The sequence below is a fragment of the Bubalus bubalis genome, chromosome 12 (genome assembly GCF_019923935.1).
Source record: "Bubalus bubalis isolate 160015118507 breed Murrah chromosome 12, NDDB_SH_1, whole genome shotgun sequence".
NCBI lineage: Eukaryota > Metazoa > Chordata > Mammalia > Artiodactyla > Bovidae > Bubalus > Bubalus bubalis.
Genome location: NC_059168.1, coordinates 28,632,376 through 28,660,097, shown reverse-complemented (window position 1 = coordinate 28,660,097; position 27,722 = coordinate 28,632,376). Strand labels below are relative to the sequence as shown.

At 41.5% G+C, this 27,722-nt stretch overlaps 1 protein-coding gene and 2 long non-coding RNA genes across 7 annotated transcripts in view; 1 reads left to right on the top strand and 2 right to left on the bottom strand.

The window, feature by feature from the left end:
- SOCS5 (suppressor of cytokine signaling 5) overlaps positions 1-8,236 on the bottom strand; it is a 68,579-nt gene extending 60,343 nt beyond the window's left edge. The window contains exon 1 of one of the 5 annotated variants that reach the window (XM_006054794.4): positions 7,984-8,236. The gene's annotated coding sequence lies outside the window, so the exon portion shown is untranslated. Of the gene's footprint in view, positions 1-6,857; positions 7,419-7,453; positions 7,608-7,697; positions 7,831-7,983 lie in introns of those variants that run through there. The other 4 variants (XM_006054793.4, XM_006054792.4, XM_006054795.4 and 1 more) reach the window with 4 other exon arrangements.
- Positions 8,237-8,284: 48 nt separating this feature from the next.
- LOC123328462 lies at positions 8,285-10,446 on the bottom strand. The gene is made up of 2 exons (XR_006543294.1): positions 10,203-10,446; positions 8,285-8,447 (listed from the first exon to the last, which is right to left on the bottom strand). It is a non-coding gene; the product is annotated as an uncharacterized LOC123328462 (long non-coding RNA).
- A 12,440-nt stretch (positions 10,447-22,886) lies between these two features.
- On the top strand, positions 22,887-27,262 carry LOC123328700. The gene is made up of 2 exons (XR_006543722.2): positions 22,887-23,912; positions 26,484-27,262. It is a non-coding gene; the product is annotated as an uncharacterized LOC123328700 (long non-coding RNA).
- Positions 27,263-27,722: the final 460 nt, after the last annotated feature.

Below are 27,722 nucleotides of genomic sequence, written 5' to 3'. Positions count from 1 at the left end.
CACATTTACCTACTCACTTGGTTCTTAGAACCTCATTTTTTGAGGGTGCCAAAAATCAGTAAATACAAAATACGTGTAACAGTTTATACACGATAGATGTCATCCTTATAAGTGAAATATAAAATATTTTCTTACATTTTAACTCACATTTAAAGAAACTACAATTTCTCTCTTCACCTTCTCATCTCTTAAAACAGTACAAGCCTTCTCCTACTTTCATAGCAAGAAAATTAATGCCTGTTTCAATGTTATCCAAATGTTTTCACACCCCTCTTTCAGACCACTAGGAGATCCCAGGTCTCTGGACTCCTACTCTGGTGTCTTTTCTACCCAAAAACTGTTTTTTGTTAATGTTTCCCTTAGTAATGCCCATTAATAATCCAAAATGTTATAAAGTCAACAGGAGAAACATTTTATGGGCAGCCAGAACTACCAGTAAGACTATACAATACACTAAAACATTTTTATTGTTGTTGTTTAGTTGCTAAGTCATGCCCAACTCTTTGTGACTGTATCCTGCCAGGCTCCTCTGTCCATGGGATTTCCCAGGCAAGAATACTGGAGTGGGTTGCCATTTCCTTCTCCAGGGGACCTTTCCGACCCAGGGATTGAACCCGTCTCCTGCTTGGCAGGCAGATTCTTCACTACTGAGCAGCCTAGGAAACCTAAAACATCCCTAGTTTTCCTTAAAAATCAATAATTTAAGGAACGTCTTTAAGTCCTCTCAGAATATCCAGACACTGTCTCTTCTGGTAATGACATCCAAAGCTGCCACAGCAAAGGAGTACAACCGCATTCCATAAACTCTAAATGATGACAAGTTTGAAGAGCTGCCCCCTAATATATCCGGAAATGTTTAGGGTTAACAGTAAAAAAAAACCAGGGCCTCAGTCCCAGTTCTACCACATACTGGCCAACTTGGGAAAGTTACTTAACTTCTCTGAATCAAACTTCCTCTTTGATAAAACTGAATGCCACCTACATTTCAAAACTGTTAAAACAGAATTAAATCAAAGCACGATGACAAATCTCTTGGCCTGGAACATAATAGTAAAAATGGTAACCCTTTGTGTAATTATTTTCATGTACAACAACATTCTTGTTTTCAGAACCTGGCCCCACAACACTCAACATGTTCCTCCTTGGACTTTGTGGCCAAGCAGTAACTATAATGAATGCCTTCAAGGAAGTTATCGCCATGACTTCTGGATCCCCTTCCTGGGTCACAGCTCAGGCTATAAATATAATTTGGACTATCTTCTCCTAAATGCATTATCTTGTTCTCTGCCACACAAAAACTCATCGAAGGATGTTCCGGTAGCTTCTTCTTGTTGGCTTGGCTTTTAACTGCTTGGAACGACACATGGAGTCAGCTGCAGTCAGCTGCAAATCTGGCAACTTTCAATGCCAGTATGTCTTTAAACCATTTATAAAAATGTTAAATAAAATTAGTCCCAGCACCAATCATCTGAAGAGTAATAAGGATGGCCTACTTCTCATGTTAATAACCAAGGTCAAAGACTAAATAAATAATTAGATAAATTAGCTCCCCTTTGACTACATGCATATTTTAACTCTTACAGTACTTGGACTTCTCCCAACAGGTTATATTTAATGTTTACTAAGTTCATCCTTCAGCAGTTTTCCTGATACAAAGACACACCTAATACATAGAACCTAGGATCAATGCTAGGGCTAAAACTCCTACCAAAGCCCAGTTTCCTTCAACATTCTCTCTCCAACCTCTAATTCTTAACTTTCTTCCTCTGACTACCTGCTGCATATGCAGGCCTGAAGTTCAGTTCCCAAATCATTTTCATTCCATCATTTTATCTTTCATGTTCCATTTTAAGCCTATGTATTTATATGTATAATTTAAATAAGCTTCTATCCTTTTCAATTGCTTGAAATACCACATATGAATTCTTGATTACCACCTCTAACTGAAGATTCTGGCTCAGAATAGAAAGACTGGATATTATTCCTGTATGCAGGCATGCATGCTTAGTCGCTCAGTCATGTTGAGCTCTTTGTGATTCCATGGACTGTAGCTCCACCAGGCTCCTCTGTCCAAGGAATTCTCCAGGCTAGAATACTAGAATGAGCAGCCATTCCCTTCTCCAGGGGATCTTCCCGACCCAGAGATCAAACTCTACCTCCCCAGTCTCCTGCATTGCAGAAAGATTCTTTACCATCTGAGCCACAAGGGAAGCTCTGTAGTTTTCCAATAAAATAAGGAAGTTATTATTTGAAGACAATCCCAGAGCAGATAAACTCATTTCAAAAATAACTGTTTCAAAATTATTTTCACCACTGCTTTTCTTATTAGTTTTGATAAAGATACAGTAACTGAATGACATCTCACCAAAGGGAAGGTAAATTTAATTTTGATGTGAACCAGCATGTAAGTAAAATGCTTATATACTATTAGTGAACTTGCAGACATATATTCTCCCTATATGTATTTAGCAATCGTGTCACTATGGTTTCCCTCAGGGCATTCCTCAGAATTTGTCATCTGCATGGAGAGTTGCTGTTGTTTAGCTGCTAAGTCATGTCCAACTCTTTGCAACCCCATGGACTGCAGACCACCAGGCTCCTCTGTCCATGGGATTTTTCAGGCAAGAATACTGGATTGGATTGCCATTTCCTTCTCCAGGGGACCTTCCTGACCCAGAAATCAAACCCACGTTTCCTGCACTGCAGGCAGATTCTTTACCACTGAGCCACCAGGGAAGACCAGGTGGAGAGTAAAGACAGGTAACTTTCAGTTAAACTATTCAGATGCAAACTTACCCAACACCACAGTCCAACTCAGCCAATTACCCTTCAAGATTACTTTTGCTCTAACCAGATACAAAAGCCCTTTCCCCCCTTTAAAAGTAGGATAGCTGGATAACTCAGATGAAAAATTCATTATTAAGTTGAGCAAGGCAAATGATTTCTATCTTCCCTGTCACTCTCTAACATCTACACTGAGGCTAAGAAAAGTAGTTTGCATGGTCTGTATCTACTCAGTCCATATACCCATGAATTTTCAATATGACTAACAGGCAATTCACAACACCATAATTATTTTTAAATACATGAAGAAAATCAACTTAATGAAAAACTGAGTAATGGTTTGTTGTTTTTTTTATTATAGCATGGTATTCACCATATCTTTTGAAACCATATTTAACTAAATATTTTATTCACATAATTAGATTAGATGTAAAGAAAAGATCTGTATGTCTGCTGCTGCTGCTGCGTCGCTTCAGTCGTGTCCGACTCTGTGCGACCCCATAGACAGCAGCCCACTAGGCTCCTCTGCCCCTGGGATTCTCCAGGCAAGAACACTGGAGTGGGTTGCCATTTCCTTCTCCTATGCATTAAAGTGAAAAGTGAAAGGGAAGTCGCTCAGTCGTGCCCAACTCTTAGCGACCCCATGGACTGCAGCCTACCAGGCTCCTCCATCCATGGGATTTTCCAGGCAAGAGTACTGGAGTGGGGTGCCATTGCCTTCTCCGGATCTGTATGTCTAAGTTCTACAAAATTCCTAAAAGTATGTCATGAGGCCAAAAATGACCAGCAAATTGTAGTAATTTCATAATCTTTATTATAACAATTTATCAAAAGAGGACTAAGGGTTGGTCCCTCTTAAACAGTAAAATTCTGTACTAATGAAAGGAAAAGAAAATGACTCTGGAAACTTTTGGTGACTCCATGTAACTCTTAGCCCTGCTGGTCAGTGTTACTTTAGAATAAGGGATGACCCGTGTGTTTATCATCTGAAGTACCACCAAAAGAATGCCTACCTGAGATCTAAAACAAAATAGTTGAAATCAAGTACTGGCATAATAAAAATGCTTTTGAGCTACAACTTATTTCTTATTTTAATCTCAAATGTGTAAAATAGGCTCAATTCAATGAAATTCTAAAAATAAGGGCAATTTTTAAATATTATGTGATATAACTTAAAAAATAATTGAAATTAATGTAAAAAAAAAAAAAAGGTATTAAGAAAAAGTAAGCTCTTGTGTGACTGCTTCCCTGGTGGCTCAGTGGTAAAGAACCTGCTGCCAATGCAGGAGACGCGGATTAGATCCCTGGGTAGGGAAGATCCCTTGGAAAAGGAAATGGCAACCCACCCAAGTATTCTTGCCTGGGAAATCCCATGGACGGAGGAGCCTGGCAGACTACTGTCCACAGGGTCTCAACGAGTCAGACACGACTTAGTGACTAAGCAACAACAACAAACAGAAGACAAGCTGCTATAACATCAACTGAAGAACCTGATGAGGACGAACTCCAAAATGTCCAGGAGAAAAAATCTGCCACTGTCACCATAAAACACATTTGCTAAACCACATGTTCTTGAGACTAGTGAGATCTGGGCTACAGCAAATCAAAAAGAAATAAATGCTATAAAATTGGAGTTAAACAAATTTTATCACTAAAACCTAATAGTTCAATGAATGAAGTCATCAAAATATTCACTCAATAGAAAACAATGTTCAATGATTTTCTCATGGTTCCATTGGGAGAAGGGGGTTGCAAATAGTAAAAGACCTTACAGAGACCTGGTTTCCTCACCTAAGTTTAACAAGGAGGCCTGCAGAACTCACTGTATTTTCAACAGATTATCTGCAAATCAACTGTTAACATTTTAATTCTAGAATAATGAAACTTCTACAACGGTCTCCCAGTGACATTCAGAACAGCCACACTCACTATAACTTGATAGATATATCTAACTCAAGTTCCAAGGTGAGCAGACTAATGACTAAAAATAAATAAATAAAGGAGGGCATCATTTGCTCTAAGTGTCCCTTAAAGCAGACTGTTATTTGATCATGCATTTATCTAGGAAATTTGTGTAGCCACAAAGTGACTTCATTAATAGCAAGTAAACAATTGGACACATAAGTGCTCGTATATACCTAATGAACATTACAAATGATATCTAATATTTGTTGTACCCTTACTCTGTACTTTTAATCCTCACCAATACCCCATGAGGGGGTGTATTTACTAACCTCACTTTACATGTGAGGAAACTTAGGTACACAATGGTTAACATAATTTGCCAGGGATCATGATGTTATTATACAAATCCAGTCTTTACTACAACTATGATCAAAATCATGTTTTTATAATTATGCAATTCTACTACTGTTCTTTTTAAAGGTACTAAAATCCATTTTAACAAAACCCCCACACATATTTAAAATAATAATTTTTTTATAACTTATTTTTAAAATATCTGAGCCTACCGAACTGAAAACTTTTTAAGCAATTAAGTTTTAGCATAAAAATTATAGAACACTAGCCTACTCTAAGAAGTTCACCTACTATTTCAATCTAGATGACAATGAGAGGGAAACATCAGCACTTGCACTAACAATGCTGCATACTGTTTTAAAATGTTCAATAAAAGCTCATCTTATTGTATATCATTTCATGTATAATAGTAGTCAACCCAAGTTTCCCCATCCTTAGAAGGGAACAATATCACCCATAATCCTAAAACCACTTATAGTGGGCACCAGAATGCTTTAGAAATAAACAATGTGAACATGATAACGTAGAAAAACCCTGCACTAGAGTCCAGAGACCTGCCACCAATCGTGGCTCATCACTAGCTAGCATTTTAGACCCTTCCACTGGTCTGGGTCTCAGTCTCCTGATCTGCAAAATAATCATATCCAAATTCTACTCTTCCAGCTCTAAAAGAAATGTGACTCATACACATAAATCTTTTTTCCAAGCTTCCTATTCTCACTCTGTTTAGTTATTACCATTACTTTGCAGGCATTATGCATTATTTTTCCTTATTTTGACAATGGGCGAATAGCCCGTTCTAAACAAGGCTAAGAGGAGAAAGCCTTTCTGACCACTGGTTTGCCATAAATGAGTCCGAAGGTGAATAATGTAGAAGCTATTATAATGTTAAAAGGTGTTAGGTTTCAATATTTTAGGCTACTGTTTTGTGTGCCAGTACATTCTCCCTAAGGACAAATAGTAAAATTCAAGGACAATAGGGAGAAAAAAATTTAATTTTCTATTATTTATTCAATAACTAAGAAGGTGCCAAGTGAATATAACTAACAACCTTTTGCAGAAATGTTTTCTCTGACGGATGAATTACATTTTACATCAAAGTGAAAATATGATCTACAAAATTTTCTCTTATGCTTAAATACTCCCTTAAAAAAAAAAAGCTTTTATTTTATAAATTGTGATGAATCAGTAAGATATATGATTGTGAAAAAATTAAAAATCTAGCTGTGAAATTCTTAGCTTCCTCTTCTAAGAGACATGAAGAACCTCCATGGGCTGCCACAGAGGTGGATTCTGTGGACTAACCCTGGTATGAATTTTCTATGCTCTTAACTCATTTTCAAGAGTGTTATGCAAATACAAGATTATTAAACTTAAACTAAGCTTCAGACAATAAAATTCCCAACTGTTAGAAAAATCAAGCTGGTTTTTGTATTGCTTTCTAGAGCTGCTAGCCTACCAAATATCTTCCCAGTTCAACAAAGTTAAAATATTTTAAACTTCTATAAAATTTGTGGTTCAATTTTATATGACCTTGTAAAGAAACAATTAAAAACAAGGGAAAGAAAGCCCGTGAATTACTTATTAATCTTATAGAATAAAAGTCATTAGCAACCTGTAATAATAGTACACATCAGTCTAAACGTTAAACTGGAAGGAAGTAAACTACTGCTATGGATGGAGAGACCTGAAGGAGGGATCTTCAGCAGATGGAGAAGCTGCTACAAGAGGTGCAGTTTGTGAATTTCAAGGTGCAGTTTGAGAATTTCCAGCAAAAATAATAACCGGGAAAACACCATCTAACGCATACATACATTTTAGAAGGTAGCTGCCAAGGTCCACCTTTTGGTTGGAATGCCAAAAGAAAATGTCAAAAATCACCTCGTGACTCCAATCCTCCAGCCTTTCAAAGTTCAGAACCAAGCCAAGATGAGCCGCTTAAACTGTTTCTGAGCATCCTTCTTTAAATACAACGCCCTCTCCAGAAAGTCACTTAGCCTCAGCTACTTGAATCCCCAAATCCCAGTACCAAAGAATCTTAGGACCCCAAGTAGTTGAAGAGGGTCTTCCAGCGCCCGCCTGAGCATCCCTTTCCACCTCGAGTTAAACTCCGGAGGTGCTCCAGCCACTTCCCCCATCCAAGTTTCCCAGTTCCCTCTCTCATCTCCCGGTGGACCTTCTCGTCGACCTTGAGGACCCCCGGATTGGAGCCTCAGAGCCCAGTATCTTGACGGGTGCCCTCTTCCATGCAGCGCGCGCAAATGCCCCACAGTCTCTGGTGACCCCCGAGATTGGCCATGACCCTGATCATGAACGCCCTCCGACTAGCCTGGAGCGATCCCTCTCCCCTTAGGCGCCCCACATTCCTCCAACCAGAAAAATTATTCAACGAAATGCATTGAAAGCCTACCAAGCGCAAGCTCCCACTATGCGCCTCACGGTCTGCACCGAGCTCGAGGCCCGGGTCCGCCGTCCCCCGCCCGTCGTCCTCTTCCCGGCCGGAGGGCCGGCGCTGCCTCCGCCCGGGATGTGGAAGCGCCGGCCAGAGACGGACTGCGCCCGGCGCGAGCACCTGGGGCCGGAGAGGCGGCAGCTAACGGCGGCGCGGGGGCCGGGGAGCGCTCACCAACCAGGTCGGCCGCGGGGACACTCACCGGTCGGGGCGCGCGGGGCGGCCTCATCCAGGGGCACCTGCGGCCAGGCAGGACGGGCCCGGACGGCGCAGTCACCAAGAGCGAGTCTGCCGGCCAGCCCGCCGGTCCCGTCCGGCTCCCAGCGACTGCCCGAGTGAGCGCAGTCTCGCTTCCTCCGGACGGAGCCCGGGGACCCCAGCTCCGCCGGATGCCCCCTCCAGGCCCCCACCCCTTTCCCGGGCCGCCTCCCCCTCTTCACCCTTTACCCCTCCCCCCACCCCCCAACCCCCACCGGAATGGAAAATACCTCCCGGGGCGGGGGGCGGTGGCGGCACGCCTCTCTGAAGGGCAGCCTACCGTGACCAATAGCAGTCGGGGCTCTGGAGGGGCGGGATTCCTAGCGGCCAATCCGAAAGCGTGTAGGTGAAGGCCGAAGGAGGGAGGCTGGGAGCGAGAGTTGGGCGGCCCGGGAGTCAGGGAGGTCCGGCCGCTCGGGTACGCTCTGTGCGCGGCTGCCATTTTGGAGTCGGGCCGCTGCGACGGCGGCCGGGTCCGGCCCGGGGGAAAGGGAGGAGCCAGTCAGATGGGAGATATGAGGTCACGTGGGCTTTAGGGGCGGAGTAAAGCGGGCCCAAGGGGAGGGGTCGGCGGCAGCGAGTCACTGGGTCTGAGCAGGGTCACGTGGTCCGAGAAGGGGCAGTGGTGGGCTTGAGGGCGGAAGGTCAGCCTTGAGGTGGTGGGAGGAGGAACGCTTTGTCCCTGGTTTCAACTCTGTTAGGGAAAAGGAAAGGAAAAATGTTGAATGGAGGCCTGAGTTCCTTGTCGGAAAAAGTGAATGAGTCTCCCTAGTTCCCTCCAGCAAGGAGCCTATTACTAAATTCCAAGATCCACGGGAACCTAGGCACTTCGTTTAATTCAAGTAATCCCATCCCTATTGCCAGCTGTCACAAACGTGACTCAGATCGGATGGAGGGGTGTCTCCCACTTTTTGCTTGCAGTTTGGCTGGAAGGGCCCCCCCGCCCTAGAAATGGCTAAAAGGATAAAAGCATAGTTGAGGTAGTCCGACTCCACCAGGACAGGCCATCTGGACTTATAGAAGCCTTGTCATTCACAAACTTACCGACCTCTTTTGTGTTAGACATACCCATGGTCGTATTACAACACCTCCAAACAAAACAATGAGACCCTGTCTGGCTCTCAGCCGTATTTCAATTCTTGCTTCCAGTACAGACTAAATTATGTTCCTTACTAATCCACTGAAAGTGCCCCTCTCAAGGCCACCAGTGACGTCCATATGATCGAGTTCAAGGGTCGCTTGTATAAAGTGATCTCTTTTGCAGTAGTTTCTAAGGTCTCCCCTCACTCCAGTTTCCCTAAAACCATAAACTCTCAGATTGTATTTCTTTTCAGTTAACCTTTCTAATTCAATTGTGTTGGCTTCTTAAGAGAGTCCCAGGATCTAATGCTTAGTCCTCTGCTTAGTAGGTACAGAGTCATTCTGCTGCACACTAAGGTGGTCTAACCATTCTGATGACTGAGTGTACCTTTAATGAGGTTCCAATCTGCCTGTCTTAGTGCTTTTGGATATCTCCACCTAAATCTAATCTTGACACATCCAAATAGGAACTGAAATACCATAAGAAGTCCACAAAACTTGCTCCTCCCCGTCTGTTATCTTCTTTGATAACATCACCATTCATTCACTTAACCAAACCAGAACCTGGGAGCAATCCTCCAGGCAACTGCCTCCTTGCTGTAATACTTCTGTACCCCTTTGAGCTTTGTCCTGTTGATTATCTTTTCTAATTGCCCTTTCTCTCAATTTCAACATCCATTGCCTCACCTGGGCCACTTATTCATTAGCCCAGTATTTACTAAGCATTTTACAATGTGCCAGGCACTGTTTGAGGTGCTTAGGATATAGTGGTGAACAAAACTGACAAAGTTCCTGAATAGGGTGAAATAAAGCATATATGAGTAAAGTAGCAAATTAATAATTCAGGGGGTGATATACACTATAAAGATCTCCCACCAAAAACAGAGAAACATGCAAGAATCTCCTGAAGTTGTTGCCCAGCTCTTCACCTCAGTCTCCCCCTCCATCCTACTCCCCCAGCCTCCCCACCCTGCTTAGTATCCTCTCATCCTTCCTTCTTGTTCTCAAAGAAAAGATGGCCCTGATTGTTTCATCTGGAGCGGTTTTACTTCCTTTCATCTGTGAGGACTTCCCTCTACCTTTTTGTTAGGGCTGCCTCAATACCAATCCCCCAGCTAGGAGATAAGCTACTTTGAGGGCAGGGGTCAGACCTTACACGTCTTTGGGCCTCCACAGTGTCTTGGCTCAGAATAGGTACTTACAAAATGCATATTGAAATGAACTGGCGAAATCTCCTGACCCCTGAAGCAGGCTGCCACAAAAGCATCTTGAGCCCAGTCAGAATGGAAGGTCAATAAGCTCATCTATTAGAGTGCAGAGGCTGTGATGCCTCCTGGCAGGGGGCAGGGTAATAAGTGAATGAGATTACCTCTGTTGGTTCCTTCCAGGCCTGGGATTCCATGATGCTGTGTCCCATGTGGGGCAGGAGTTGCATCATAAACACGACTTTACTTGACAGTGCCAAGTACACATGGGCAATTTAAAAGTACTCTTTGTTTCTGATGAGCTTCAAACCCAGAGCACTCTGGGTAAATTGCCAGGAGAGGCTCTGCAGGAGAAGGGTTGCAGTTGCCACTTGACTCTATTTCCAGGCCCTTAGGTGTTGCACCCCAACAGGGAGTGAGATGTTGCCAGTTCCGTCATAGTCATTGTAATTAAACCCAAGTTCTGGCAAAGGGCAGTGCGTAATTATGAAGTACTATTATGGTTTTTATCATTATTAGGCACCCAGCTGCCCAGCCCAGAAAACCACAGTAGTAAAACATGGAGAAGCCAAGCTCCTCTCCCAGCTGGCATGAATCAATACCAGGTGTATTGGCACACAGTCCTGTAGCTCTGCTCATCAAGATGAAACCTTCTGTCCCGTCTTCTTGGCAAGATAAAATGTTAAATGAATGAAAAGAGGAAATGTAAAGAAAGACCTTTGCCACCTCCTCTAAATGGAGTTCCATTTTTTCCGTGTCCCCAGAATGATCTCCTCTCATCTACATATTTATTGTGTAAATCTTTTTCAACTTTATCCTTGACCTGCCAGCTTTCTAAGCGTCATTCACCCATGTCTCTGGAGGATGTATTAGCTAGGGTGGGAGTGCAGAGTGCAGAAAAGAGCGCTTTTACTTTCAAGAAACTTTTAATACAGACCCAATAATTCAGAAAGTATAGTCAGGCCTGACAAGGCATCTGCCTTTTATTGAGCGCCTACTCAATGCCATACTTGGCATTGTCACATATGCTGCTGCTGCTGCTAAGTCACTTCAGTCGTGTCCGACTCTGTGCGACCCCATAGACGGCAGCCCAACAGGCTCCCCCGTCCCTGGGATTCTCCAGGCGAGAACTACTGGAGTGGGTTGCCATTTCCTTCTCCAATGCATGAAAGTGAAAAGTGAAAGAAGTCGCTCAGTTGTGTCCGACTCTTAGCGACCCCATGGACTGCAGCCTACCAGGCTCCTCCATCCATGGGATTTTCCAGGCAAGAGTACTGGAGTGGGGTGCCATTGCCTTCTCCGTCACATATGCTAACTGACTTGATCCACACCACCCTGCAAGGTGCCTCTTATAATCCTTATTTTCTTCAAGATCTCAAAGACTTAGTGACAGAACTGAGAATCCAACATAAATGTACAAATTTGGTGACTGTATATTCATGGTAGATGTGTTCACACTGGGTGGTGAATACAGGTATCAGATTCCTCCTCCTCCTGTCAAATTACACATGGTTTTTTGAACAAAGTAGATTTTAAGCTGAATATGGAAAGAACAATTCAGAAGTAGTGCTGAGGGAATGGTGCCAAACAAGGAGGCCAAATTGGCCATAAGCCTGAAATCAATCAATATGGGAAGATTTCTTGTTCAGCGGTGAGTCATATTGTATTCTTCAAGTACCTTTATTATCTCAGCTTTTCCAAATGGGGAAGTCAACCCAGGTGGTACAAGGGTGGGCTGAGGATGAAAGAGGGTGGTTTGGGGAAGGAATAAGTTTTTGAATGGAGGACTCCCAAATGGCCCATAAACTGGCACCTCAGGCACTGGCTTCTGGAACCAATGACACCATGGCAGCTTTCCTTGCTGCCTATCAGTTGTTTTTAACTGATGTGTCTAGAACAGTTTCTCATTCTCTTCTTTCTTATAAAACAATTAACAGTTTTTAAAAACAATTTAGCAGTATGTTATACAAGGCGGTTCACTTTTATTTTTAGCAGTTTTTTTTTTTAAGGAATTCAAGATTATATAAAATGAACCCATTTAAAGTGCACCATTTGATCTGTTTTGAGACATGTATACCCTTGTAATCACTATCATAATCATGAAATAGAACATTTACATCACCCCCAAAAGTTCCCTTGTGCCCCTTTCGCAGCAGCAATGTTAATACAATTTACATTTTGATTACTCCTAATCTGTCTGTAACTTCAACCTTGCTTTCAAATTTTAGACCCATATTTATAGCCATCTACTTGACATATCTGGGCTTCCAAGGAGACACTAGTGGTAAAAGAAACTACCTGCCAACGCAGGAGCCAGAAGAGTGGATTCAATCCCTGGATTGGAAAATACCCTAGAGGAGGGCATGGCAACCCATGCCAATATTCTTTCCTGGGGAATCCCATAGACAGAGGAGGCCAGCAGGCTCCTCAAACCAAATAGGACTAAAAGCTTTATCTTAGCTACAAGAAAACCCCCATCTCCTCCAATTCCCTTTTCAAATCATTTTTCTGCATTCTTCAATTCTGCTGAAGTCGTCATCCATCGAGTCATATAAGCAAGAAAATTTTTAAAATAATCTTCACTCTTCCCTCTTTTCAACCTCCCAGAAAAGTGATTCTATTTCACACAAACATTTTGTAATCAGTCCTTTCCATTTCTAATATCATCGTTCAGATACATCTTGCTCACACAATCACTCTTAAAAAAAAAAAACCCTCCTAACTAGTTTCTTCATGATCCAGTTCATCCCCCAATCTGCCACTCTATTCTCTTGAAAACCCAGAGCTGACTGTTTCAAACCTCTGCATTCAGAGACTGCCCAACGGCATACAAAGTAGCACTGAAAATCTTTCACAGTATGGCCCCAACCTCCCCTCCTGGATTCCTCTGCTCCCTGCTACATAAAACATGCTATACATTTTCATCTTTCTGTGCTTTGTATATGATCTCTGTCTGAAATGTGCCTTTTCCTGCACCTGGAAACTCCTCCACCTTTCATAGCCCCATTTATATGACTTTCCTCAATAAAGCCTTCCCAGACCTCTCCAGATAAAAATAGTCATTCTGTCTGTTACACTTGACCTCCCATAGCATGCTGCACATATATTTATCACACTGAACAGACATAGTGATGAAGTAGAACAGGAGATCACTGTGGACGGTGACTGCAGCCGTGAAATTAAAAGATGCTTGCTCCTTCAAAGGAAAGCTCTGACAAACCTAGACATATTAAAAAGCAGAGACATCACTTTGCCAACAAAGGTCCATGCAGTTAAAGCTGTGGTTTTTCCTATATTTGTATACGGATGTGAGAGTTGGACCATAAAGAAAGATGAGTGCTAAAGAATTAATGCTTTTGAATTGTAGTGCTGGAGAAGACTCTTGAGAGTCTCTTGGACTGCAGGAAGATCAAACCAGTCAATCCTAAAGGAAATCAACCCTCAATATTCATTGGAAGGATTAATGTTGAAGCTGAGCTCCAATATTTTGGCCACCTGATGTGAAGAGTTGATTCATTGGAAAAGACTCTGATGCTAGGAGAGATTGAAGGTAAAAGGAGAAGGGGGCAGCAGAGGGTGAGATGGTTGGATGGCATCACCCACTCAGTGAACATGAATTTATTTGAGCAAACTCTGGGAGATAGTGGAGGACAGAGGAGTCTGGCATGCTGCAGTCCATGGGGTCACAAAGAGCTGGACATGACTTAGCAACTGAACACTGAACAATAACAACAGAAGAACAGGAGAGCTGAGTCAGGAGATCTGGATCTAACTTAAAAATCTCATTCCCCACTTGCTGTGCCATCTAAGGCAAGTCACATAACCTCTCTGAACTTTGGTTATTTAACTATAAAACTGAGATAACACTTTTAATAATACCCCCTCATAAGACTGTTCTGGTGATTAAATGAACTAAGTATAATTATAAATGTGAATATATTTTGTACTATACAGATATTAGAGATTATAATAACAAAGCTATATCTTCTGCTGGGCTTCACTGGTGGCTCAGATAGTAAAGAATCCGCCTGCAATGTGGGAGACCTGGGTTCAGTCCCTGGGTCGGGAAGATCCCCTGGAGGAGGGCATGGCAACCCACTCCAGTATTCTTGCCTGGAGAATCCCCATGGACAGAGGCAGAACTCTGTCCTGGCGAACTACAGTCCATGGGGTAGCAAAGAGGTGGACACTACTGAGCAACTAAGCAACTAAGATATTTAAAATGTCTTCTGCTAGATTTTGAGCCATCTTTAGAGTCCTTCTATTAACATAGTGCTCAAGCTGCCTGTCGCCTAGATTGGTTTATGACATAAGTTACTATTTCTTATATTAATAGAACCATATTCTTTTCATTTATTCTCTTAGCCTACTTTGTACAATATAAAAGCAAATCATGACACTTTATTTCTTTTTTGTCGTGTCCACCTCTTTGAGACCCCGTGGGCTGTAGCCTGCCAGGTTCCTCGGTCCATGGAATTTTCCAGACAGAATACTGGAGTGGGTGGCCACTTCCTACTCCAGAGGGTCTTCCTGACCCAGGAATCGAACCCATGTCACCTGCATTGATAGGCAGATTCTTTACCACCAGCAACAACTGGGAAGCCCTTTATAATTGTTTATTGCCTTTGTAATTAAATAGTTTCATCAAAAGGTCTCTGAGGAAATAAGCTATATAGTCTACCCCTGATTAATTTTAAAAGTCTTTATTTTTATTCAACAAAAACTTTTTAGAGCCACTGAATGCTCAGAATTCTCCAAGCCAGGCTTCAGCAATACATGAACTGTGAACTTCCTGATGTTCAAGCTTGTTTTAGAAAAGGCAGAGGAACCAGAGATCAAATTGCCAACATCTGCTGGATCATGGAAAAAGCAAGAGAGTTCCAGAAACACATCTATTTCTGCTTTATTGACTACGCCAAAGCCTTTGACTGTGTGGATCACAATAAACTGGGAAAATTCTGAAAGAGATGGGAATACCAGACCACCTGATCTGCCTCTTGAGAAACCTGTATTCGGGTCAGGAAGCAACAGCTAGGACTGGACATGGAACAACAGACTGGTTCCGAATAGGAAAAGGGAGTACATCAAGGCTGAATATTGTCATCCTGCTTATTTAACTTATATGCAGAGTACATCATGAGAAATGCTGGACTGGAAGAAGCACAAGCTGGAATCAAGATTGCCGGGAGAAATATCAATAACCTCAGATATGCAGATGACACCACCCTTATGGCAGAAAGTGAAGAGGAACTAAAAAGCCTCTTGATGAAAGTGAAAGTGGAGAGTGAAAAAGTTGGCTTAATGCTCAACATTCAGAAGACAAAGATCATGGCATCTGGTCCCATCACTTCATGGCAAATAGATGGGGAAACAGTGGAAACAGTGTCAGACTTTATTTTGTTGGGCTCGAAAATCACTCCAGATGGTGACTGCAGCCATGAAATGAAAAGACACTTACTCCTTGGAAGGAAAGTTATGACCAACCTAGATAGCATATTGAAAAGCAGAGGCATTACTTTGCCAACAAAGGTCCATCTAGTCAAGGCTATGGTTTTTCCAGTGGTCATGTATGGATGTGAGAGTTGGACTGTGAAGAAAACTGAGTGCCGAAGAATTGATGCTTTTGAACCGTGGTGTTGGAGAAGACTCTTGAGAGTCCCTTGGACTGCAAGGAGATCCAACCAGTCCATTCTGAAGGAGATCAGCCCTGGGATTTCTTTGGAAGGAATGATGCTAAAGCTGAAACTCCAGTACTTTGGCCACCTGATGCGAAGAGTTGACTCATTGGAAAAGACTCTGATGCTGGGAGGGATTGTGGGCAGGAGGAGAAGGGGACGACAGAGGATGAGATGGCTGGATGGCATCACTGACTCGATGGACATGAGTCTGAGTGAACTCTGGGAGTTGGTGATGGACAGGGAGGCCTGGCGTGCTGCGATTCATGGGGTTGCAAAGAGTCGGACACTACTGAGCAACTGAACTGAACTGAACTGAACTGAACTGAATGATATTTAATCTATATAGTTTAAGATTCTACAGAAAGAGCATGGGGAGTTGGTACTGATGTAACTGGAGTGGTCATAAAAAGCCTCTCTGAGAAAGTGGCCTTCGAGCATCAATAATGAGAAGGAGACAATCCTACAAAAAGGAGGAGGAATAGCCTTCCAGGCAGAGGGAAGAGCACAGACAGATACCCTGGGACAGGGGAAGGCAAAGTCTATGTGAGGAACTGAAGGTAAGCTGATATGGTGTGGAGAAAGGGAGGGGAAGTGGTAGGAGGTGAAGTCAAAGAAGCAGACAGAGCTTGGACTGGCAGAGTAGAGAGTTTAAATCATATTCTAATTGTAATAGAAACCACTGGAGGATTTTAAGCAGGAGTATGATCTGATCTGACTGGTGTTTTAAAAAAATAGACCTAACTACATATGGAGAACGTGTTCTGGGGGAGGTGGGAGTGAGGATCCGAAGGGAGACTAGTGATTTCTGTCGATTAGAGATGTTGATCTTGATTAGGGTGGTAGTGCTGAAGATGGTGAAGAGTAGTAGTTTGGGGGTATGTTTGGCAGATAGAACTGATGAGTCTAACTGATGGATTTAATGACAGCGAGTGAGGGAAAGATGCTAAAGGATGACTCTTAGGATTAGGAGCTAAGCAGGCGGATAGTTCAGCTTACTGAATTTACACAGTGCCTATGGAGGTGCTGCGCTAGGCTCTGAGAATACAAAGCCCATTGAGTAAGACACAGTACTTGTCCTTAAAAAAACCCAGACTAGTGGGGAGGACTGCCTCTACCAGTTAATAGAATTACCCTGGTAATTTCTATTGGTAACTTTTCTGTTGGTGGCATCTTCCAGGATCTTGGACTTTTTTTTTTTCTTGAGAGAAGAGAAAAAGAACCACAAGGTTAAGATACTGGACACAAGCAAGGTGCTCTGCTAACAGGAATGGGAGTCACTGTGGTCTGAGCTAATTCTGTTTCCAACAGTATACCTATGATTGAGGATGAATTCAGATTTCTTTTTCTTTTTCTTGTAAGTGTAACCTTCACGACCCAGATAATCACAGTGGTGTGATCACTGACCTAGAGCCAGACATCCAGGAATGTGAAGTCAAGTGGGCCTTAGAAAGCATCACTATGAACAAAGCTAGTGGAGGTGATGGAATTCCAGTTGAACTATTCCAAACCCTGAAAGATGATGCTGTGAAAGTGCCGCACTCAATATGCCAGCAAATTTGGAAAACTCAGCAGTGGCCACAGGACTGGAAAAGGTCAGTTTTCATTCCAATCCCAAAGAAAGGCAATGCCAAAGAATGCTCAAACTACCGCATAATTGCACTCATCTCACACACTAGTAAAGTAATGCTCAAAATTCTCCAAGCCAGGCTTCAGCAATATGCGAACCATGAACTTCCTGATGTTCAAGCTGGTTTTAGAAAAGGCAAAGGAACCAGAGATCAAATTGCCAACATCTGCTGGATCATGGAAAAAGCAAGAGAGTTCCAGAAAAACATCTATTTCTGCTTTATTGACTATGCCAAAGCCTTTGACTGTGTGGGTCACAATAAACTGTGGAAAATTCTGAAAGAGATGGGAATACCAGACCACCTGACCTGCCTCTTGAGAAACCTGTATGCAGGTCAGGAATCAACAGTTAGAACTGGACATGGAACAACAGACTGGTTCCAAATAGGAAAAGGAGTGTGTCAAGGCTGTATATTGTCACCCTGCTTATTTAACTTATATTCAGAGTACATCATGAGAAATGCTGGACTGGAAGAAGCACAAGCTGGAATCAAGATTGCCAGGAGAAATATCAATAACCTCAGATATGCAGATGACACCACCCTTATGGCAGAAAGTGAAGAGGAACTAAAAAGCCTCTTGATGAAGGTGAAAGTGTAGAGTGAAAAAGTTGGCTTAAAGCTCAACATTCAGAAAACGAAGATCATGGCATCTGGTCCCACCACTTCATGGGAAATAGATGGGGAAACAGTGGAAACAGTGTCAGACTTTATTTTGTTGGGCTCGAAAATCACTCCAGATGGTGACTGCAGCCATGAAATGAAAAGACACTTACTCCTTGGAAGGAAAGTTATGACCAACCTAGATAGCATATTCAAAAGCAGAGACATTACTTTGCCAACAAAGGTCCATCTAGTCAAGGCTATGGTTTTTCCTGTGGTCATGTATGGATGTGAGAGTTGGACTGTGAAGAAGGCTGAGCACCGAAGAATTGATGCTTTTGAACTGTGGTCTTGGAGAAGACTCTTGAGAGTCCCTTGGACTGCAAGGAGATCCAACCAGTCCATTCTGAAGGAGATCAGCCCTGGGATTTCTTTGGAAGGAATAATACTAAAGCTGAAACTCCAGTACTTTGGCCACCTGATGCGAAGAGTTGACTCATTGGAAAAGACTCTGATGCTGGGAGGGATTGGGGGCAGGAGGAGAAGGGAACGACAGAGGATGAGATGGCTGGATGGCATCACTGACTCGATGGACGTGAGTCTGAGTGAACTCTGGGAGTTGGTGATGGACAGGGAGGCCTGGCGTGCTGCGATTCATGGGGTCGCAAAGAGTCGGACACAACTGAATGACTGATCTGATCTGAACCTTCATGAAATTACTGTATGATTCCTGAATGACTTCTCTCAAGCTTTTTTCTTTCTGGTATTTATTTAATTTTTAATATTTGACCAGTTGATACATTCACATGTTTCAGAAATCAAAACAGGACTTCCCTGGTGGACCAGTGCTTGAGAATCCGCCTGCCAATGCAGGGTACATAGATTTGATCCCTGTCAAGGAAGATTCCCATATGCCATGGAGCAACTAAGCCCTTGCACCACAACTGCTGAGCCCACACTCTGGAGCCTGTGCTCTGCAACAAGAGAAGCCACAGCAATGAGAAGCCTGGGTACCGCAACTAGAGAGTAGCCCCTAGAAGGTCCGTCTTTACAGCAACAAAGACCCAGTGCGGACAAAAAGAAATACATAAATAAATTTTAAAAAAAGGTTTCCACCAGAAATTTTTAAAAAGAACAAAACAAAATAAAAAGGTATATGGTGAAAATTCTCCTTCCCACCCTGCTTCTTCCATCCCTTCTTCACGCCCACCCACCCTCATAGGTAGAGATAGTTACTTATATTGCTTTTCCCATGTGTCCTGACAGTGATTCTTCCTGGACATGTAAGCAGTTCTTCTTTCTTTTCTTCTTCCCTGCTTACACAAAAGGTGGCATATTATATCTCCTGATCTGCATATTGCTTCTCCCGTTGACAGTGTCTCCTCGAGCTCTGTCATATCAGTACTGAGAGAGCTTCCTCATTCTTTTAAACAGCTACATAACATTACACTACAGTTTATTTAACCATTCCCCTATTGATGAACACTTGAGCTGTTTACAATCTTTGCTATTTATTACAAACAATGCTGTGATGAATAACCTGGCACATACGTCTGCAGGTATATCTTTAGGATAAATCCCCAGAAGTCTCCTAAACACTTTAATGAAATCTTCCAAAGGAATCTTCTAGGGTGGCGTGACTAGGTTTCCAAATTAGAACGTCAACTTTCAAAGGATTAGCTCTCACATTCCATTAAAAATAATTCTTCATTCTTTGGTCTGAAAATTATAGCTTTTATCATTTCCTAATAAAGATTTTTAATTTCTGCAGTGAGTATTTACTGGTATTTTGTCATGTTTATCATGTTTAACTATTTTTTAATTTCTGCAGTGAGTGTTTATTGGTATTTTATCATGTTTAACTATTTTTTAAAATTATCTATTTACTTATTTATTTTTGACTGTGCTGTGTCTTTGTTGCTGCAAGCCTGCTTTCTCTAGTTGCAGTGTGCAGGCTTCTCTTACTGCCCAGCACGGGCTCCAGGGCACTTGGGCTTCAGTAGTTATGGTGCGTGGGCTCAGGTGCCCTGTGGCATGTGGAATCTTCCTGGACCAGAGATTGAACCCATGTCCCCTCTATTGGCAGGCAGATTCTCAACCACTAGACCACCAGGGAAGTCCAGAAAATTTTAAAATATTTAATCTGCTTCTCCTGTAACCAGTAATGGCTGGCATATTTTTAAAAAGAAGAAAGAATAATATTCAACTTGATTATGTGCCAGTTAATAAATTGCAAGCTCTAGAAAATACTTGAGTCTTCTTAATTCAACATCTAGAAGCATCTTTTGAATGAAGTATATGATGGGATTAATGGGTTTGGAGTTGAGAACTTGTAAGGTGTAGACTGCCCCAAACAGCTCTAGTGCTACCCTAGCCTCAGGTTCAAATATCCTTCATTCATTTTCTTTTTTTAAATTAGCCTCCCTTTGCATTTGTCTTTGTAATTCTTCAATTTCCCATGGTTGCTTTTGGAGAATAGGTTTACGGGCCTGGGAAAATGGATAGACTTTGGTAAATATAAATAAATGTGCTTTATAACTGAGCCGTGTAAAGTGAGCATCCTGTCTTTACATTATGCACCTCCCTCCATACTTTTTTTATTTATTAGATTCCAGATACTTGAGAGCAGGATGGAAGAATCCTAGGGTACTTAATTTACATGAAATATTTAGAACTATTTAGGGCATCATCCACTCAATGGACATGAGTTTGGGCAAACTCCAGGAGATAGTGAAGGACAGGGAAGCCTGGCGTGCTGTAGTCCATGTGGTTGCAAAGAGTCGGACACAACTTAGTGACTGAACAACAAAATTTAGGAGAACATACAGATGTAGAAATATGTACAAGTAACACGGCAGTGAAAGCTTCCATTTGAGAAATATATGTAAATATCGTAAGAAGCTAGCCTAGCCATATTACTATCTCTATTAGAAAATAAAATTATCTTTCCACATAGGACTTCTCTTTGGTTCCATTTCATGTATGGGGAGGTTTGTTTGTTTGTTTCAATTATAGAAAGAAAGTATTTAAAAACAAATCATGAGTTGACAAGTTTCAACAAATAGCCACCTATAAAGTTTTCCTTGGCTCTAAAGCTCTCTTCCTCAGAAACTGCAAAATCTACAAATCATGAAGCTAGAACTGCCCAGTATCTTTGAAGAGTATCTACTCGCAACTCTAACTGAAACTACCTTCAGTTTTTAAAATGTCTCACATGAGGATTCTATAGTCTCTCTTTTGGCCATTGTCTTTTTCTTTTTTAAAATGGAATCCACTTCTTTTTTGGTTTTAAATTAATTAAATTTAAATGCCTTCTCATATATTTTGGTTTCTGTATTTGCAGTATTTATCCTTCAAGCTTTCATTAAGCACTAACTCTTCTATGTAAACATTAGGAAATGTCAGTTATACATTCTCCTTTTTTTCTCTTCAGCTGGTAAGACTTGGATTCTAGAAGATACCCAGAATTCCTTCTTAAATGAGGGATAATATTCAATAAATTTATTTGTGCGTCTGGTTCCTGAGTGTTTGTGGAGAGCATCAGTTCTACTCACCACACTCTTAATTTTGTTCTGCGGACTCTGGTCCTCCCTACTCTCAGGGCTTGGTGAGAATAGTGATGTCTCCACCCCCATGCTGTGGGGTGACACATGTGACTTTGGTCTAGGTCTTCTAGTATATCCTACTCCCCTGGTCACAGTGATCCATTCTAGATCTGCTAGAAAAGTTGGTCTTGGATTTGAACCTAGGGGTAAGTATCAGCTTGCATCCATATCGGGTACAGAAGGTGAGAGCTTGTCCAAGAATGGGGCCCATATGGAAGATGCTGAGCTGAGAAATGGAGAGAGAGAAAGCAAGTCCTCGGTCATATTGTTTGAGGCCTGAATCAAGCTTCACCTGCACCAGATACTCTAAATTATCCAGTTACATGGGTCAATAAATTTACCTTTTGATTCAGCTACTTTGGGTTATGTTTTTTCAACTTTGGCGAGCAAAGGATTTTTGATTGATGTAACATCTTCAAACAAAATTTGGCAAATTAAACTCATGTTGTGCCCATGGTTTGCCAAATTTTGTGATTTCCCCAGCTAATTCCCAGACTCCTTTCTTCCCACATCTAGAGTGACTTTAGCCTTGCAGCAAACCCATCTAAACACCAAACCAGAGTGCTCTTTCCCTTCCCTGAAAGACTCCTCCAGTTCTATGCTTAAGCCCAGTTCACTGAGGAAGTTAAAGAAGGAAGGGAACAGGTGGCAACCTGATTCGTATTCCTCTTATAGGAATTAGGCCAATTTCTTTTAGGGGTCAGTTCCAGTTCAGTTTCAGCAGTGAATGAGGGTTGTTTGAATCTATTTCTTGTTTAGGCCTGTAATCATCTGCAGTAATCCAAAGTGCTTCGCTGGGGAAAATATTTGAGGGAGTTAAAATTTTGTTCCAGTTTGAGGGAACCATGTAATGTAGAATCAAGTTGCACCTGTCTTATTAGGCCTTTTGTGCTAACAGGGGCAGTATATGGGCAGGATAGGGAGGCGATTACTAGTATACTTTATCCAAAAATAATCAGCCTACTGCATCTATAATAAGCTGTGTCATAAAATCTACTCTTCGGATTTGCTTTTAATAATTCTAATCCACATGAGAGTAGACTTTGAAATATCAGACTGTATCCACCAAATGACTAAAAGATAGGTTAAGACAAACTTTAAAATTTTTGCCTCTTTTAGAGGAGCAGGTGCCTCATAGGTGAAATACTTATGGCCTCTGTTTGAAAATTATTTCTAATTAAAGTGATAGACTTAGTGAACAATTTGGGGACATGATTATCCTCTAAAAAGTAAAAATCTAGGTTCAGAATATCAACTGGACCTTTGTGTATATATATATATATATAATATAAGCACTATTATACTAATAATATAAAAATGTTATATTTAATATAAATAATTACAAGGCACTTACAGAATGCTCAGCTTGTTCCAGGATATTTTTTGTTAGTGGCTGGTGTACAAACAAGAGATAGAATGACAGATGCCATCTATATGTTTTACAGAAACGCCTCTTGCTTGTGCATGTGTAAACAGAGTCAGGTTTGACAAAATGCAAAGAGATGTCTTATAGATGGCGCCTGTGAGGAAGACGGGTCTCCTCAAGCTGATGAGGCTGTAAAAGCAGTTGTCATGAGTATGTGCAAGTCTGCCACACCTGTTCTTCAAGGAAATTCCCACTGGAAAATATGAATCTTCAGAATCAGAGACCAAGGCTAGCTGAGCTGAGTTCAGTTTTCCATTAGTTCAAGAGAGACTGTGACCACCAAAATGGCTTTTTGTGAGTCTTTCTGAGACTTTTCTATTTCTCCTGGCTCTGTGTTATTTGTGGTTAAAGTTGAAGATTAAAATCCTCTTACTTGGTCCTTGAAGAAATAACCATGATTAATCTTATAGCATTAAATTCATTGGTGATGTGTTTTGAAGGGAATAAACTCCTGCAAAAATAAACTGCAAAAAGGCTTGGATATACAGAATTTCGATGCTTCAAATGATGTAATTTTCTATAATATTTAGCCTGCCATTTTTAGTTTGGTATTTGTATAATAGGAGATTTCGAAGAAAAAGCTAAAGAGAGGCTAATTTGCTTGGTACTGCTTCTGTTCTTTTGTTCTTTTAGAATCTAAAATTAACCAACATCTGCAGTGTCAACAGGGACTCCATATGGCATTCAAGTTTGTACTTTTCCTAAATAATGCATTTGAAGCAATGTAATCTGAGAGGAATTCTGAGGTGATAATGAATAGACTGCCTTATATTGTATAGCACTTGATAGTTTCAAAATGATTTAACAACTAGGACTTTATTTGATCTTCATAACAATGTTAGGAGGAAACAAGATCAGGTATTTCTTATTCTTGTCAAACAGATGAGAAGATAGAAGTCCAAAATATGGAAGAGAGATGACCACAGTCACAAATCTGGTGAGTAGCAGAGTGAGAATAAGACCCTGGCCATACTCTAATCTCATGCCCTTTCACCAAATTACTAGGATCAAGTTATTGACTCAAGTTAAAATAGCATGTTTTTAAAATATTAGATCCCTCAAACAACTCTGTAGGGAAATGGAAAGGACTCAATGCCAGAAATAAATAATAAACATGCACCTTTAGTTTCCCGGAGTTTAATGGATTTCTTTGCTCAGTTAAGTTCACAGAGGACTTCTACTAAAGTTCATCTAGTTACTCTTGTGAGTTCCTATTTTACCTACCAAAAAACAGTTTTTACCAAAATGTTTTTTCTTCTGTGAAATCGCACCTCATAAATCTTTATGTCAAATCTAGAAAATTCAAAAGCTTTCCAGTTAGAGATGTTGCAACTAAGAGTGCTTTTCTCCCAGTAATAAATTATAATTTACCTCTACCTGAGTTTTGAAATATTTTTTCTCAAGCCAAACTTCTGTAAATGTCCACAGCATAACAGGATTTCTAGGACAAGAAAGAAAATAGTTTAAAGTCAAAAAATGTATTATCTTGTGACTGATACACAGGCATAAATTTCGAAGAACCCAGTTTTTGAAAGCATAAGTAATGTTATTGCCAATCCACTTTACAGAAATTTCTAGCTATGTAATACTACTATTTCTACTTTTAAATGAAGAGAAATTCAGTTGCTTTCATTTCTTTAAAGTTGGAGGCTTAAAAATTATGAATGCTGGCGTTCTTGAAGCGGAACACTGTGAGTTTGTTATATCAAAAAAGGTATTGGCGTGCACGAACACTGACAGGCAGATGGATTTCCAACAAGTGGAAACAGAGAGCTACACTGGCGAAAGGAGCAGCCAGCAAGCATTTTAATCGTGATTTGGCTCATCTCTGCTGGTTCCGACTCCACAGAAGTTCATCTTTAGGAAGCACCTTCTACCAAATGGAAAGCTGGCAAGAAGTAATGCTTGAGATTGCTGACACTGAAACAACCAGAGCTTACTTAAAATTGAAAAAACATTTCCCCCTATCATTTGTTTGGATATGTCTCAAAGAACCCCAAACAGAAAAGCAATATTTAAATTTGATTTTGTCCAAAACATTCTTGCAATGTGTCCAGGATTGGTGGAAATACACTAAGCATTTTTGAAAAGATTATCTGACCCAAGTAGAGGATTGTTCTCTTTCCATGAATGAGAAAATTTAGATATGGGAGTGATGAAAAAGAGAGACTGAAAGAGACAAAGGGAATGACTGGGAGTGTCCTTCACTAGAAAAAAGTATTGGGAGGAACTGGGTGGAGTTGGAGAATTTGGGTAGAAAAGCTTTCAGAGAGGGGAGGTTTAAATCATTTGACTGGGCAATAACTCCATCTGGCTAATAATGGGCATCTGTAAAGAAAGAGCCATAGGTGATAGAAAGGAACGACTATAGTGCTACCATTGGGTGGTAATCTGACTGCTTAGTGACAGCGAATGCAGAGATGGGAACAAGGTAACAAAAGAAAGGGAGGTGCCCAAGATGCCGTAAGAAGCCAGGCTGCAGGGGTTTTTTTCTTCTTCAGTCAAATATAGTTTTTCTCTTCCCTTTCCACCATCTCTACACCTCTGCCCCACTCTGCAAGAAATATCCGTGTTCACAGGCCCAAGTTTGTTTAGCTTAGTCCTCATTCACCACTGAATGATTCGCGGAGACTGAGACTGGTAACCACTTTTTAGCAAGGACTTCAGCATTAATCAATCAGAATTGGAATGATATAACTTGGTTCCCAGTCAACCCAATTACAACCACAGATCTCTTTGAGCTACAGCACAGTAATGTGGTGTCTTGGCGGTTCTGCTGCTGATTAATGGACTGGACAGAGAAGTGTTGGAAGGGCCAATGCAACTCCTGCAATAGTCCACTGCTTTTCTGCCATATCGGCTTTAAAAAAAAAAGCTGATCATACCAAACCATGTTAGCCAATTACCTGTATTGTTTGCCTGAACTATAAAGCACAACAGTACATCTTGTTCTTTTGCAATTCATTATTAGAAGAAAGAATATAAAGAAGAATTAGACCATGCCTACAATATTCAAGATAGCTAGACAAATGTGCATACTCCTACACTGCCCATTGGAACATGTCGTTTGCACACTGATATGGTAATGATTATTCTCAAAGTTAGATGCAGTATCACTCCCTCTTCCTCTCCCTGCCAAGATTCAGTGTCTCTCAGAGGCAGTGGGACAAGGACACGGTCTTGCCAGCTGCTGCTGCTGCTAAGTCGCTTCAGTCGTGTCCGACTCTGTGCGACCCCAGAGACGGCAGCCCACCAGGCTCCCCCGTCCCTGGGATTCTCAAGGCAAGAGCACTGGAATGGGTTGCCATTTCTTTCTCCAACAGCTGATGCTAAGGAGGACCAAAGATTCAAGGACCAGCTGTACATATAGCTCATTCACCTGCCTCTCACAAATCACCCAGTCTACACACATCATCGCCACAGGAGGAATCAGGTTCTCCAAGGTCGTCCTAAGGATGATTGTGGAGGGTAGCTGGACCCATGGGATTTTGCCTTGTTTTCTCCACAGATACCTTTGCAATGGCTTTTGGGGGCCTGTGCACTCTCAAGAAACTGATGCCTCCTGTGTGAAGATGTAGAGAGCCTGGAAGAATGGAACATATCATGACTAATCTCTGAATACCTCACCCTGGAGGGAGTTGTTCTTGCTTTCACAAATAATTCAGTGCTTCAGTTGATCAACACATTTAAAGGAAGTTTCCAAACATGTCTGAAACTCTAGGTGCGGAGACTTTAGTGCCAATTAACAAGGGCAGTTCAGAACAGAACACAACAGAGGTAGGAAATGAGGAAAGTGAAGAAGCAGTGTGATAGAGTAGAGAGAGCCAGCTCTGTCAGCAGCTAGCTGTATGCCTTTGGTGATTATGCCCGCACCTCAGTTTTCCCAACTCTAAAACGAAAGGAACTTGGTGAGAAAAGCACATTTACGGTGTCTCCCTGTATGCTCTCCCTGACATTGAATTCCCTGCGGACATGCGGCTGCCAGCCCTCCTCGTCATGCTTTCCCTTGCCAGCCCTTTCTGGCCTCCACAGTTTTTCACTAGGGATGTTTTATTGAGAAAGACTGGTGGCACCTGGCACAATATCATATGCTGTCTCCCAGATTCCTGAATAATTTCTTCTAGGTTGGAAAGGAGTCTCTTTCATTTTCAAATACCTGTATCTAATGTCAGCCTTGCCCTGAGGAGCAACACCACAGAGTTGGAGGGTGGAATCTTTAGTTAGCTTCTCTGAGGCCATGTGCTAATAAAACAAACAAACAAAATAAAATTTAACAAATCTTTTGTGCATTTGTCTTTGTTGTTGTTACTGCTGCGGTTTGATTGTCGAAGAATATGTTTATAACGTCAGGACCGTAGAAAGGGGTAAAACACTTAGAGCAAGTCAAAACCTTGCCGGATAGGTTGCCAGCTTTTTTGATCTCTTATTTCACACAATCTCATGTCTGTTTTTTATGGTAGAAGATATATATTGCTATGTTCTCCTAAGGCCATTTTCCTCATATAGAGTGTGTCTCAAATACTTTGGAAGGAAAAATGATGTATTTTTTGTTTTGTTTTGTTATTATTGTTATTATTTGTAACTTAGAGAGCCTATAATTTTTATTCTTTCAAAATAAATCCTTAAGTCCCCTTGTATTTCACACCAACTCGGTAAACAAAGGAAAATGGTATTCAAAAATCTTTCCTTTCCACTTATCTTTCTGAATTCTCCTATATAACTGAGGAATTGCCATTTTCTGAGAAGT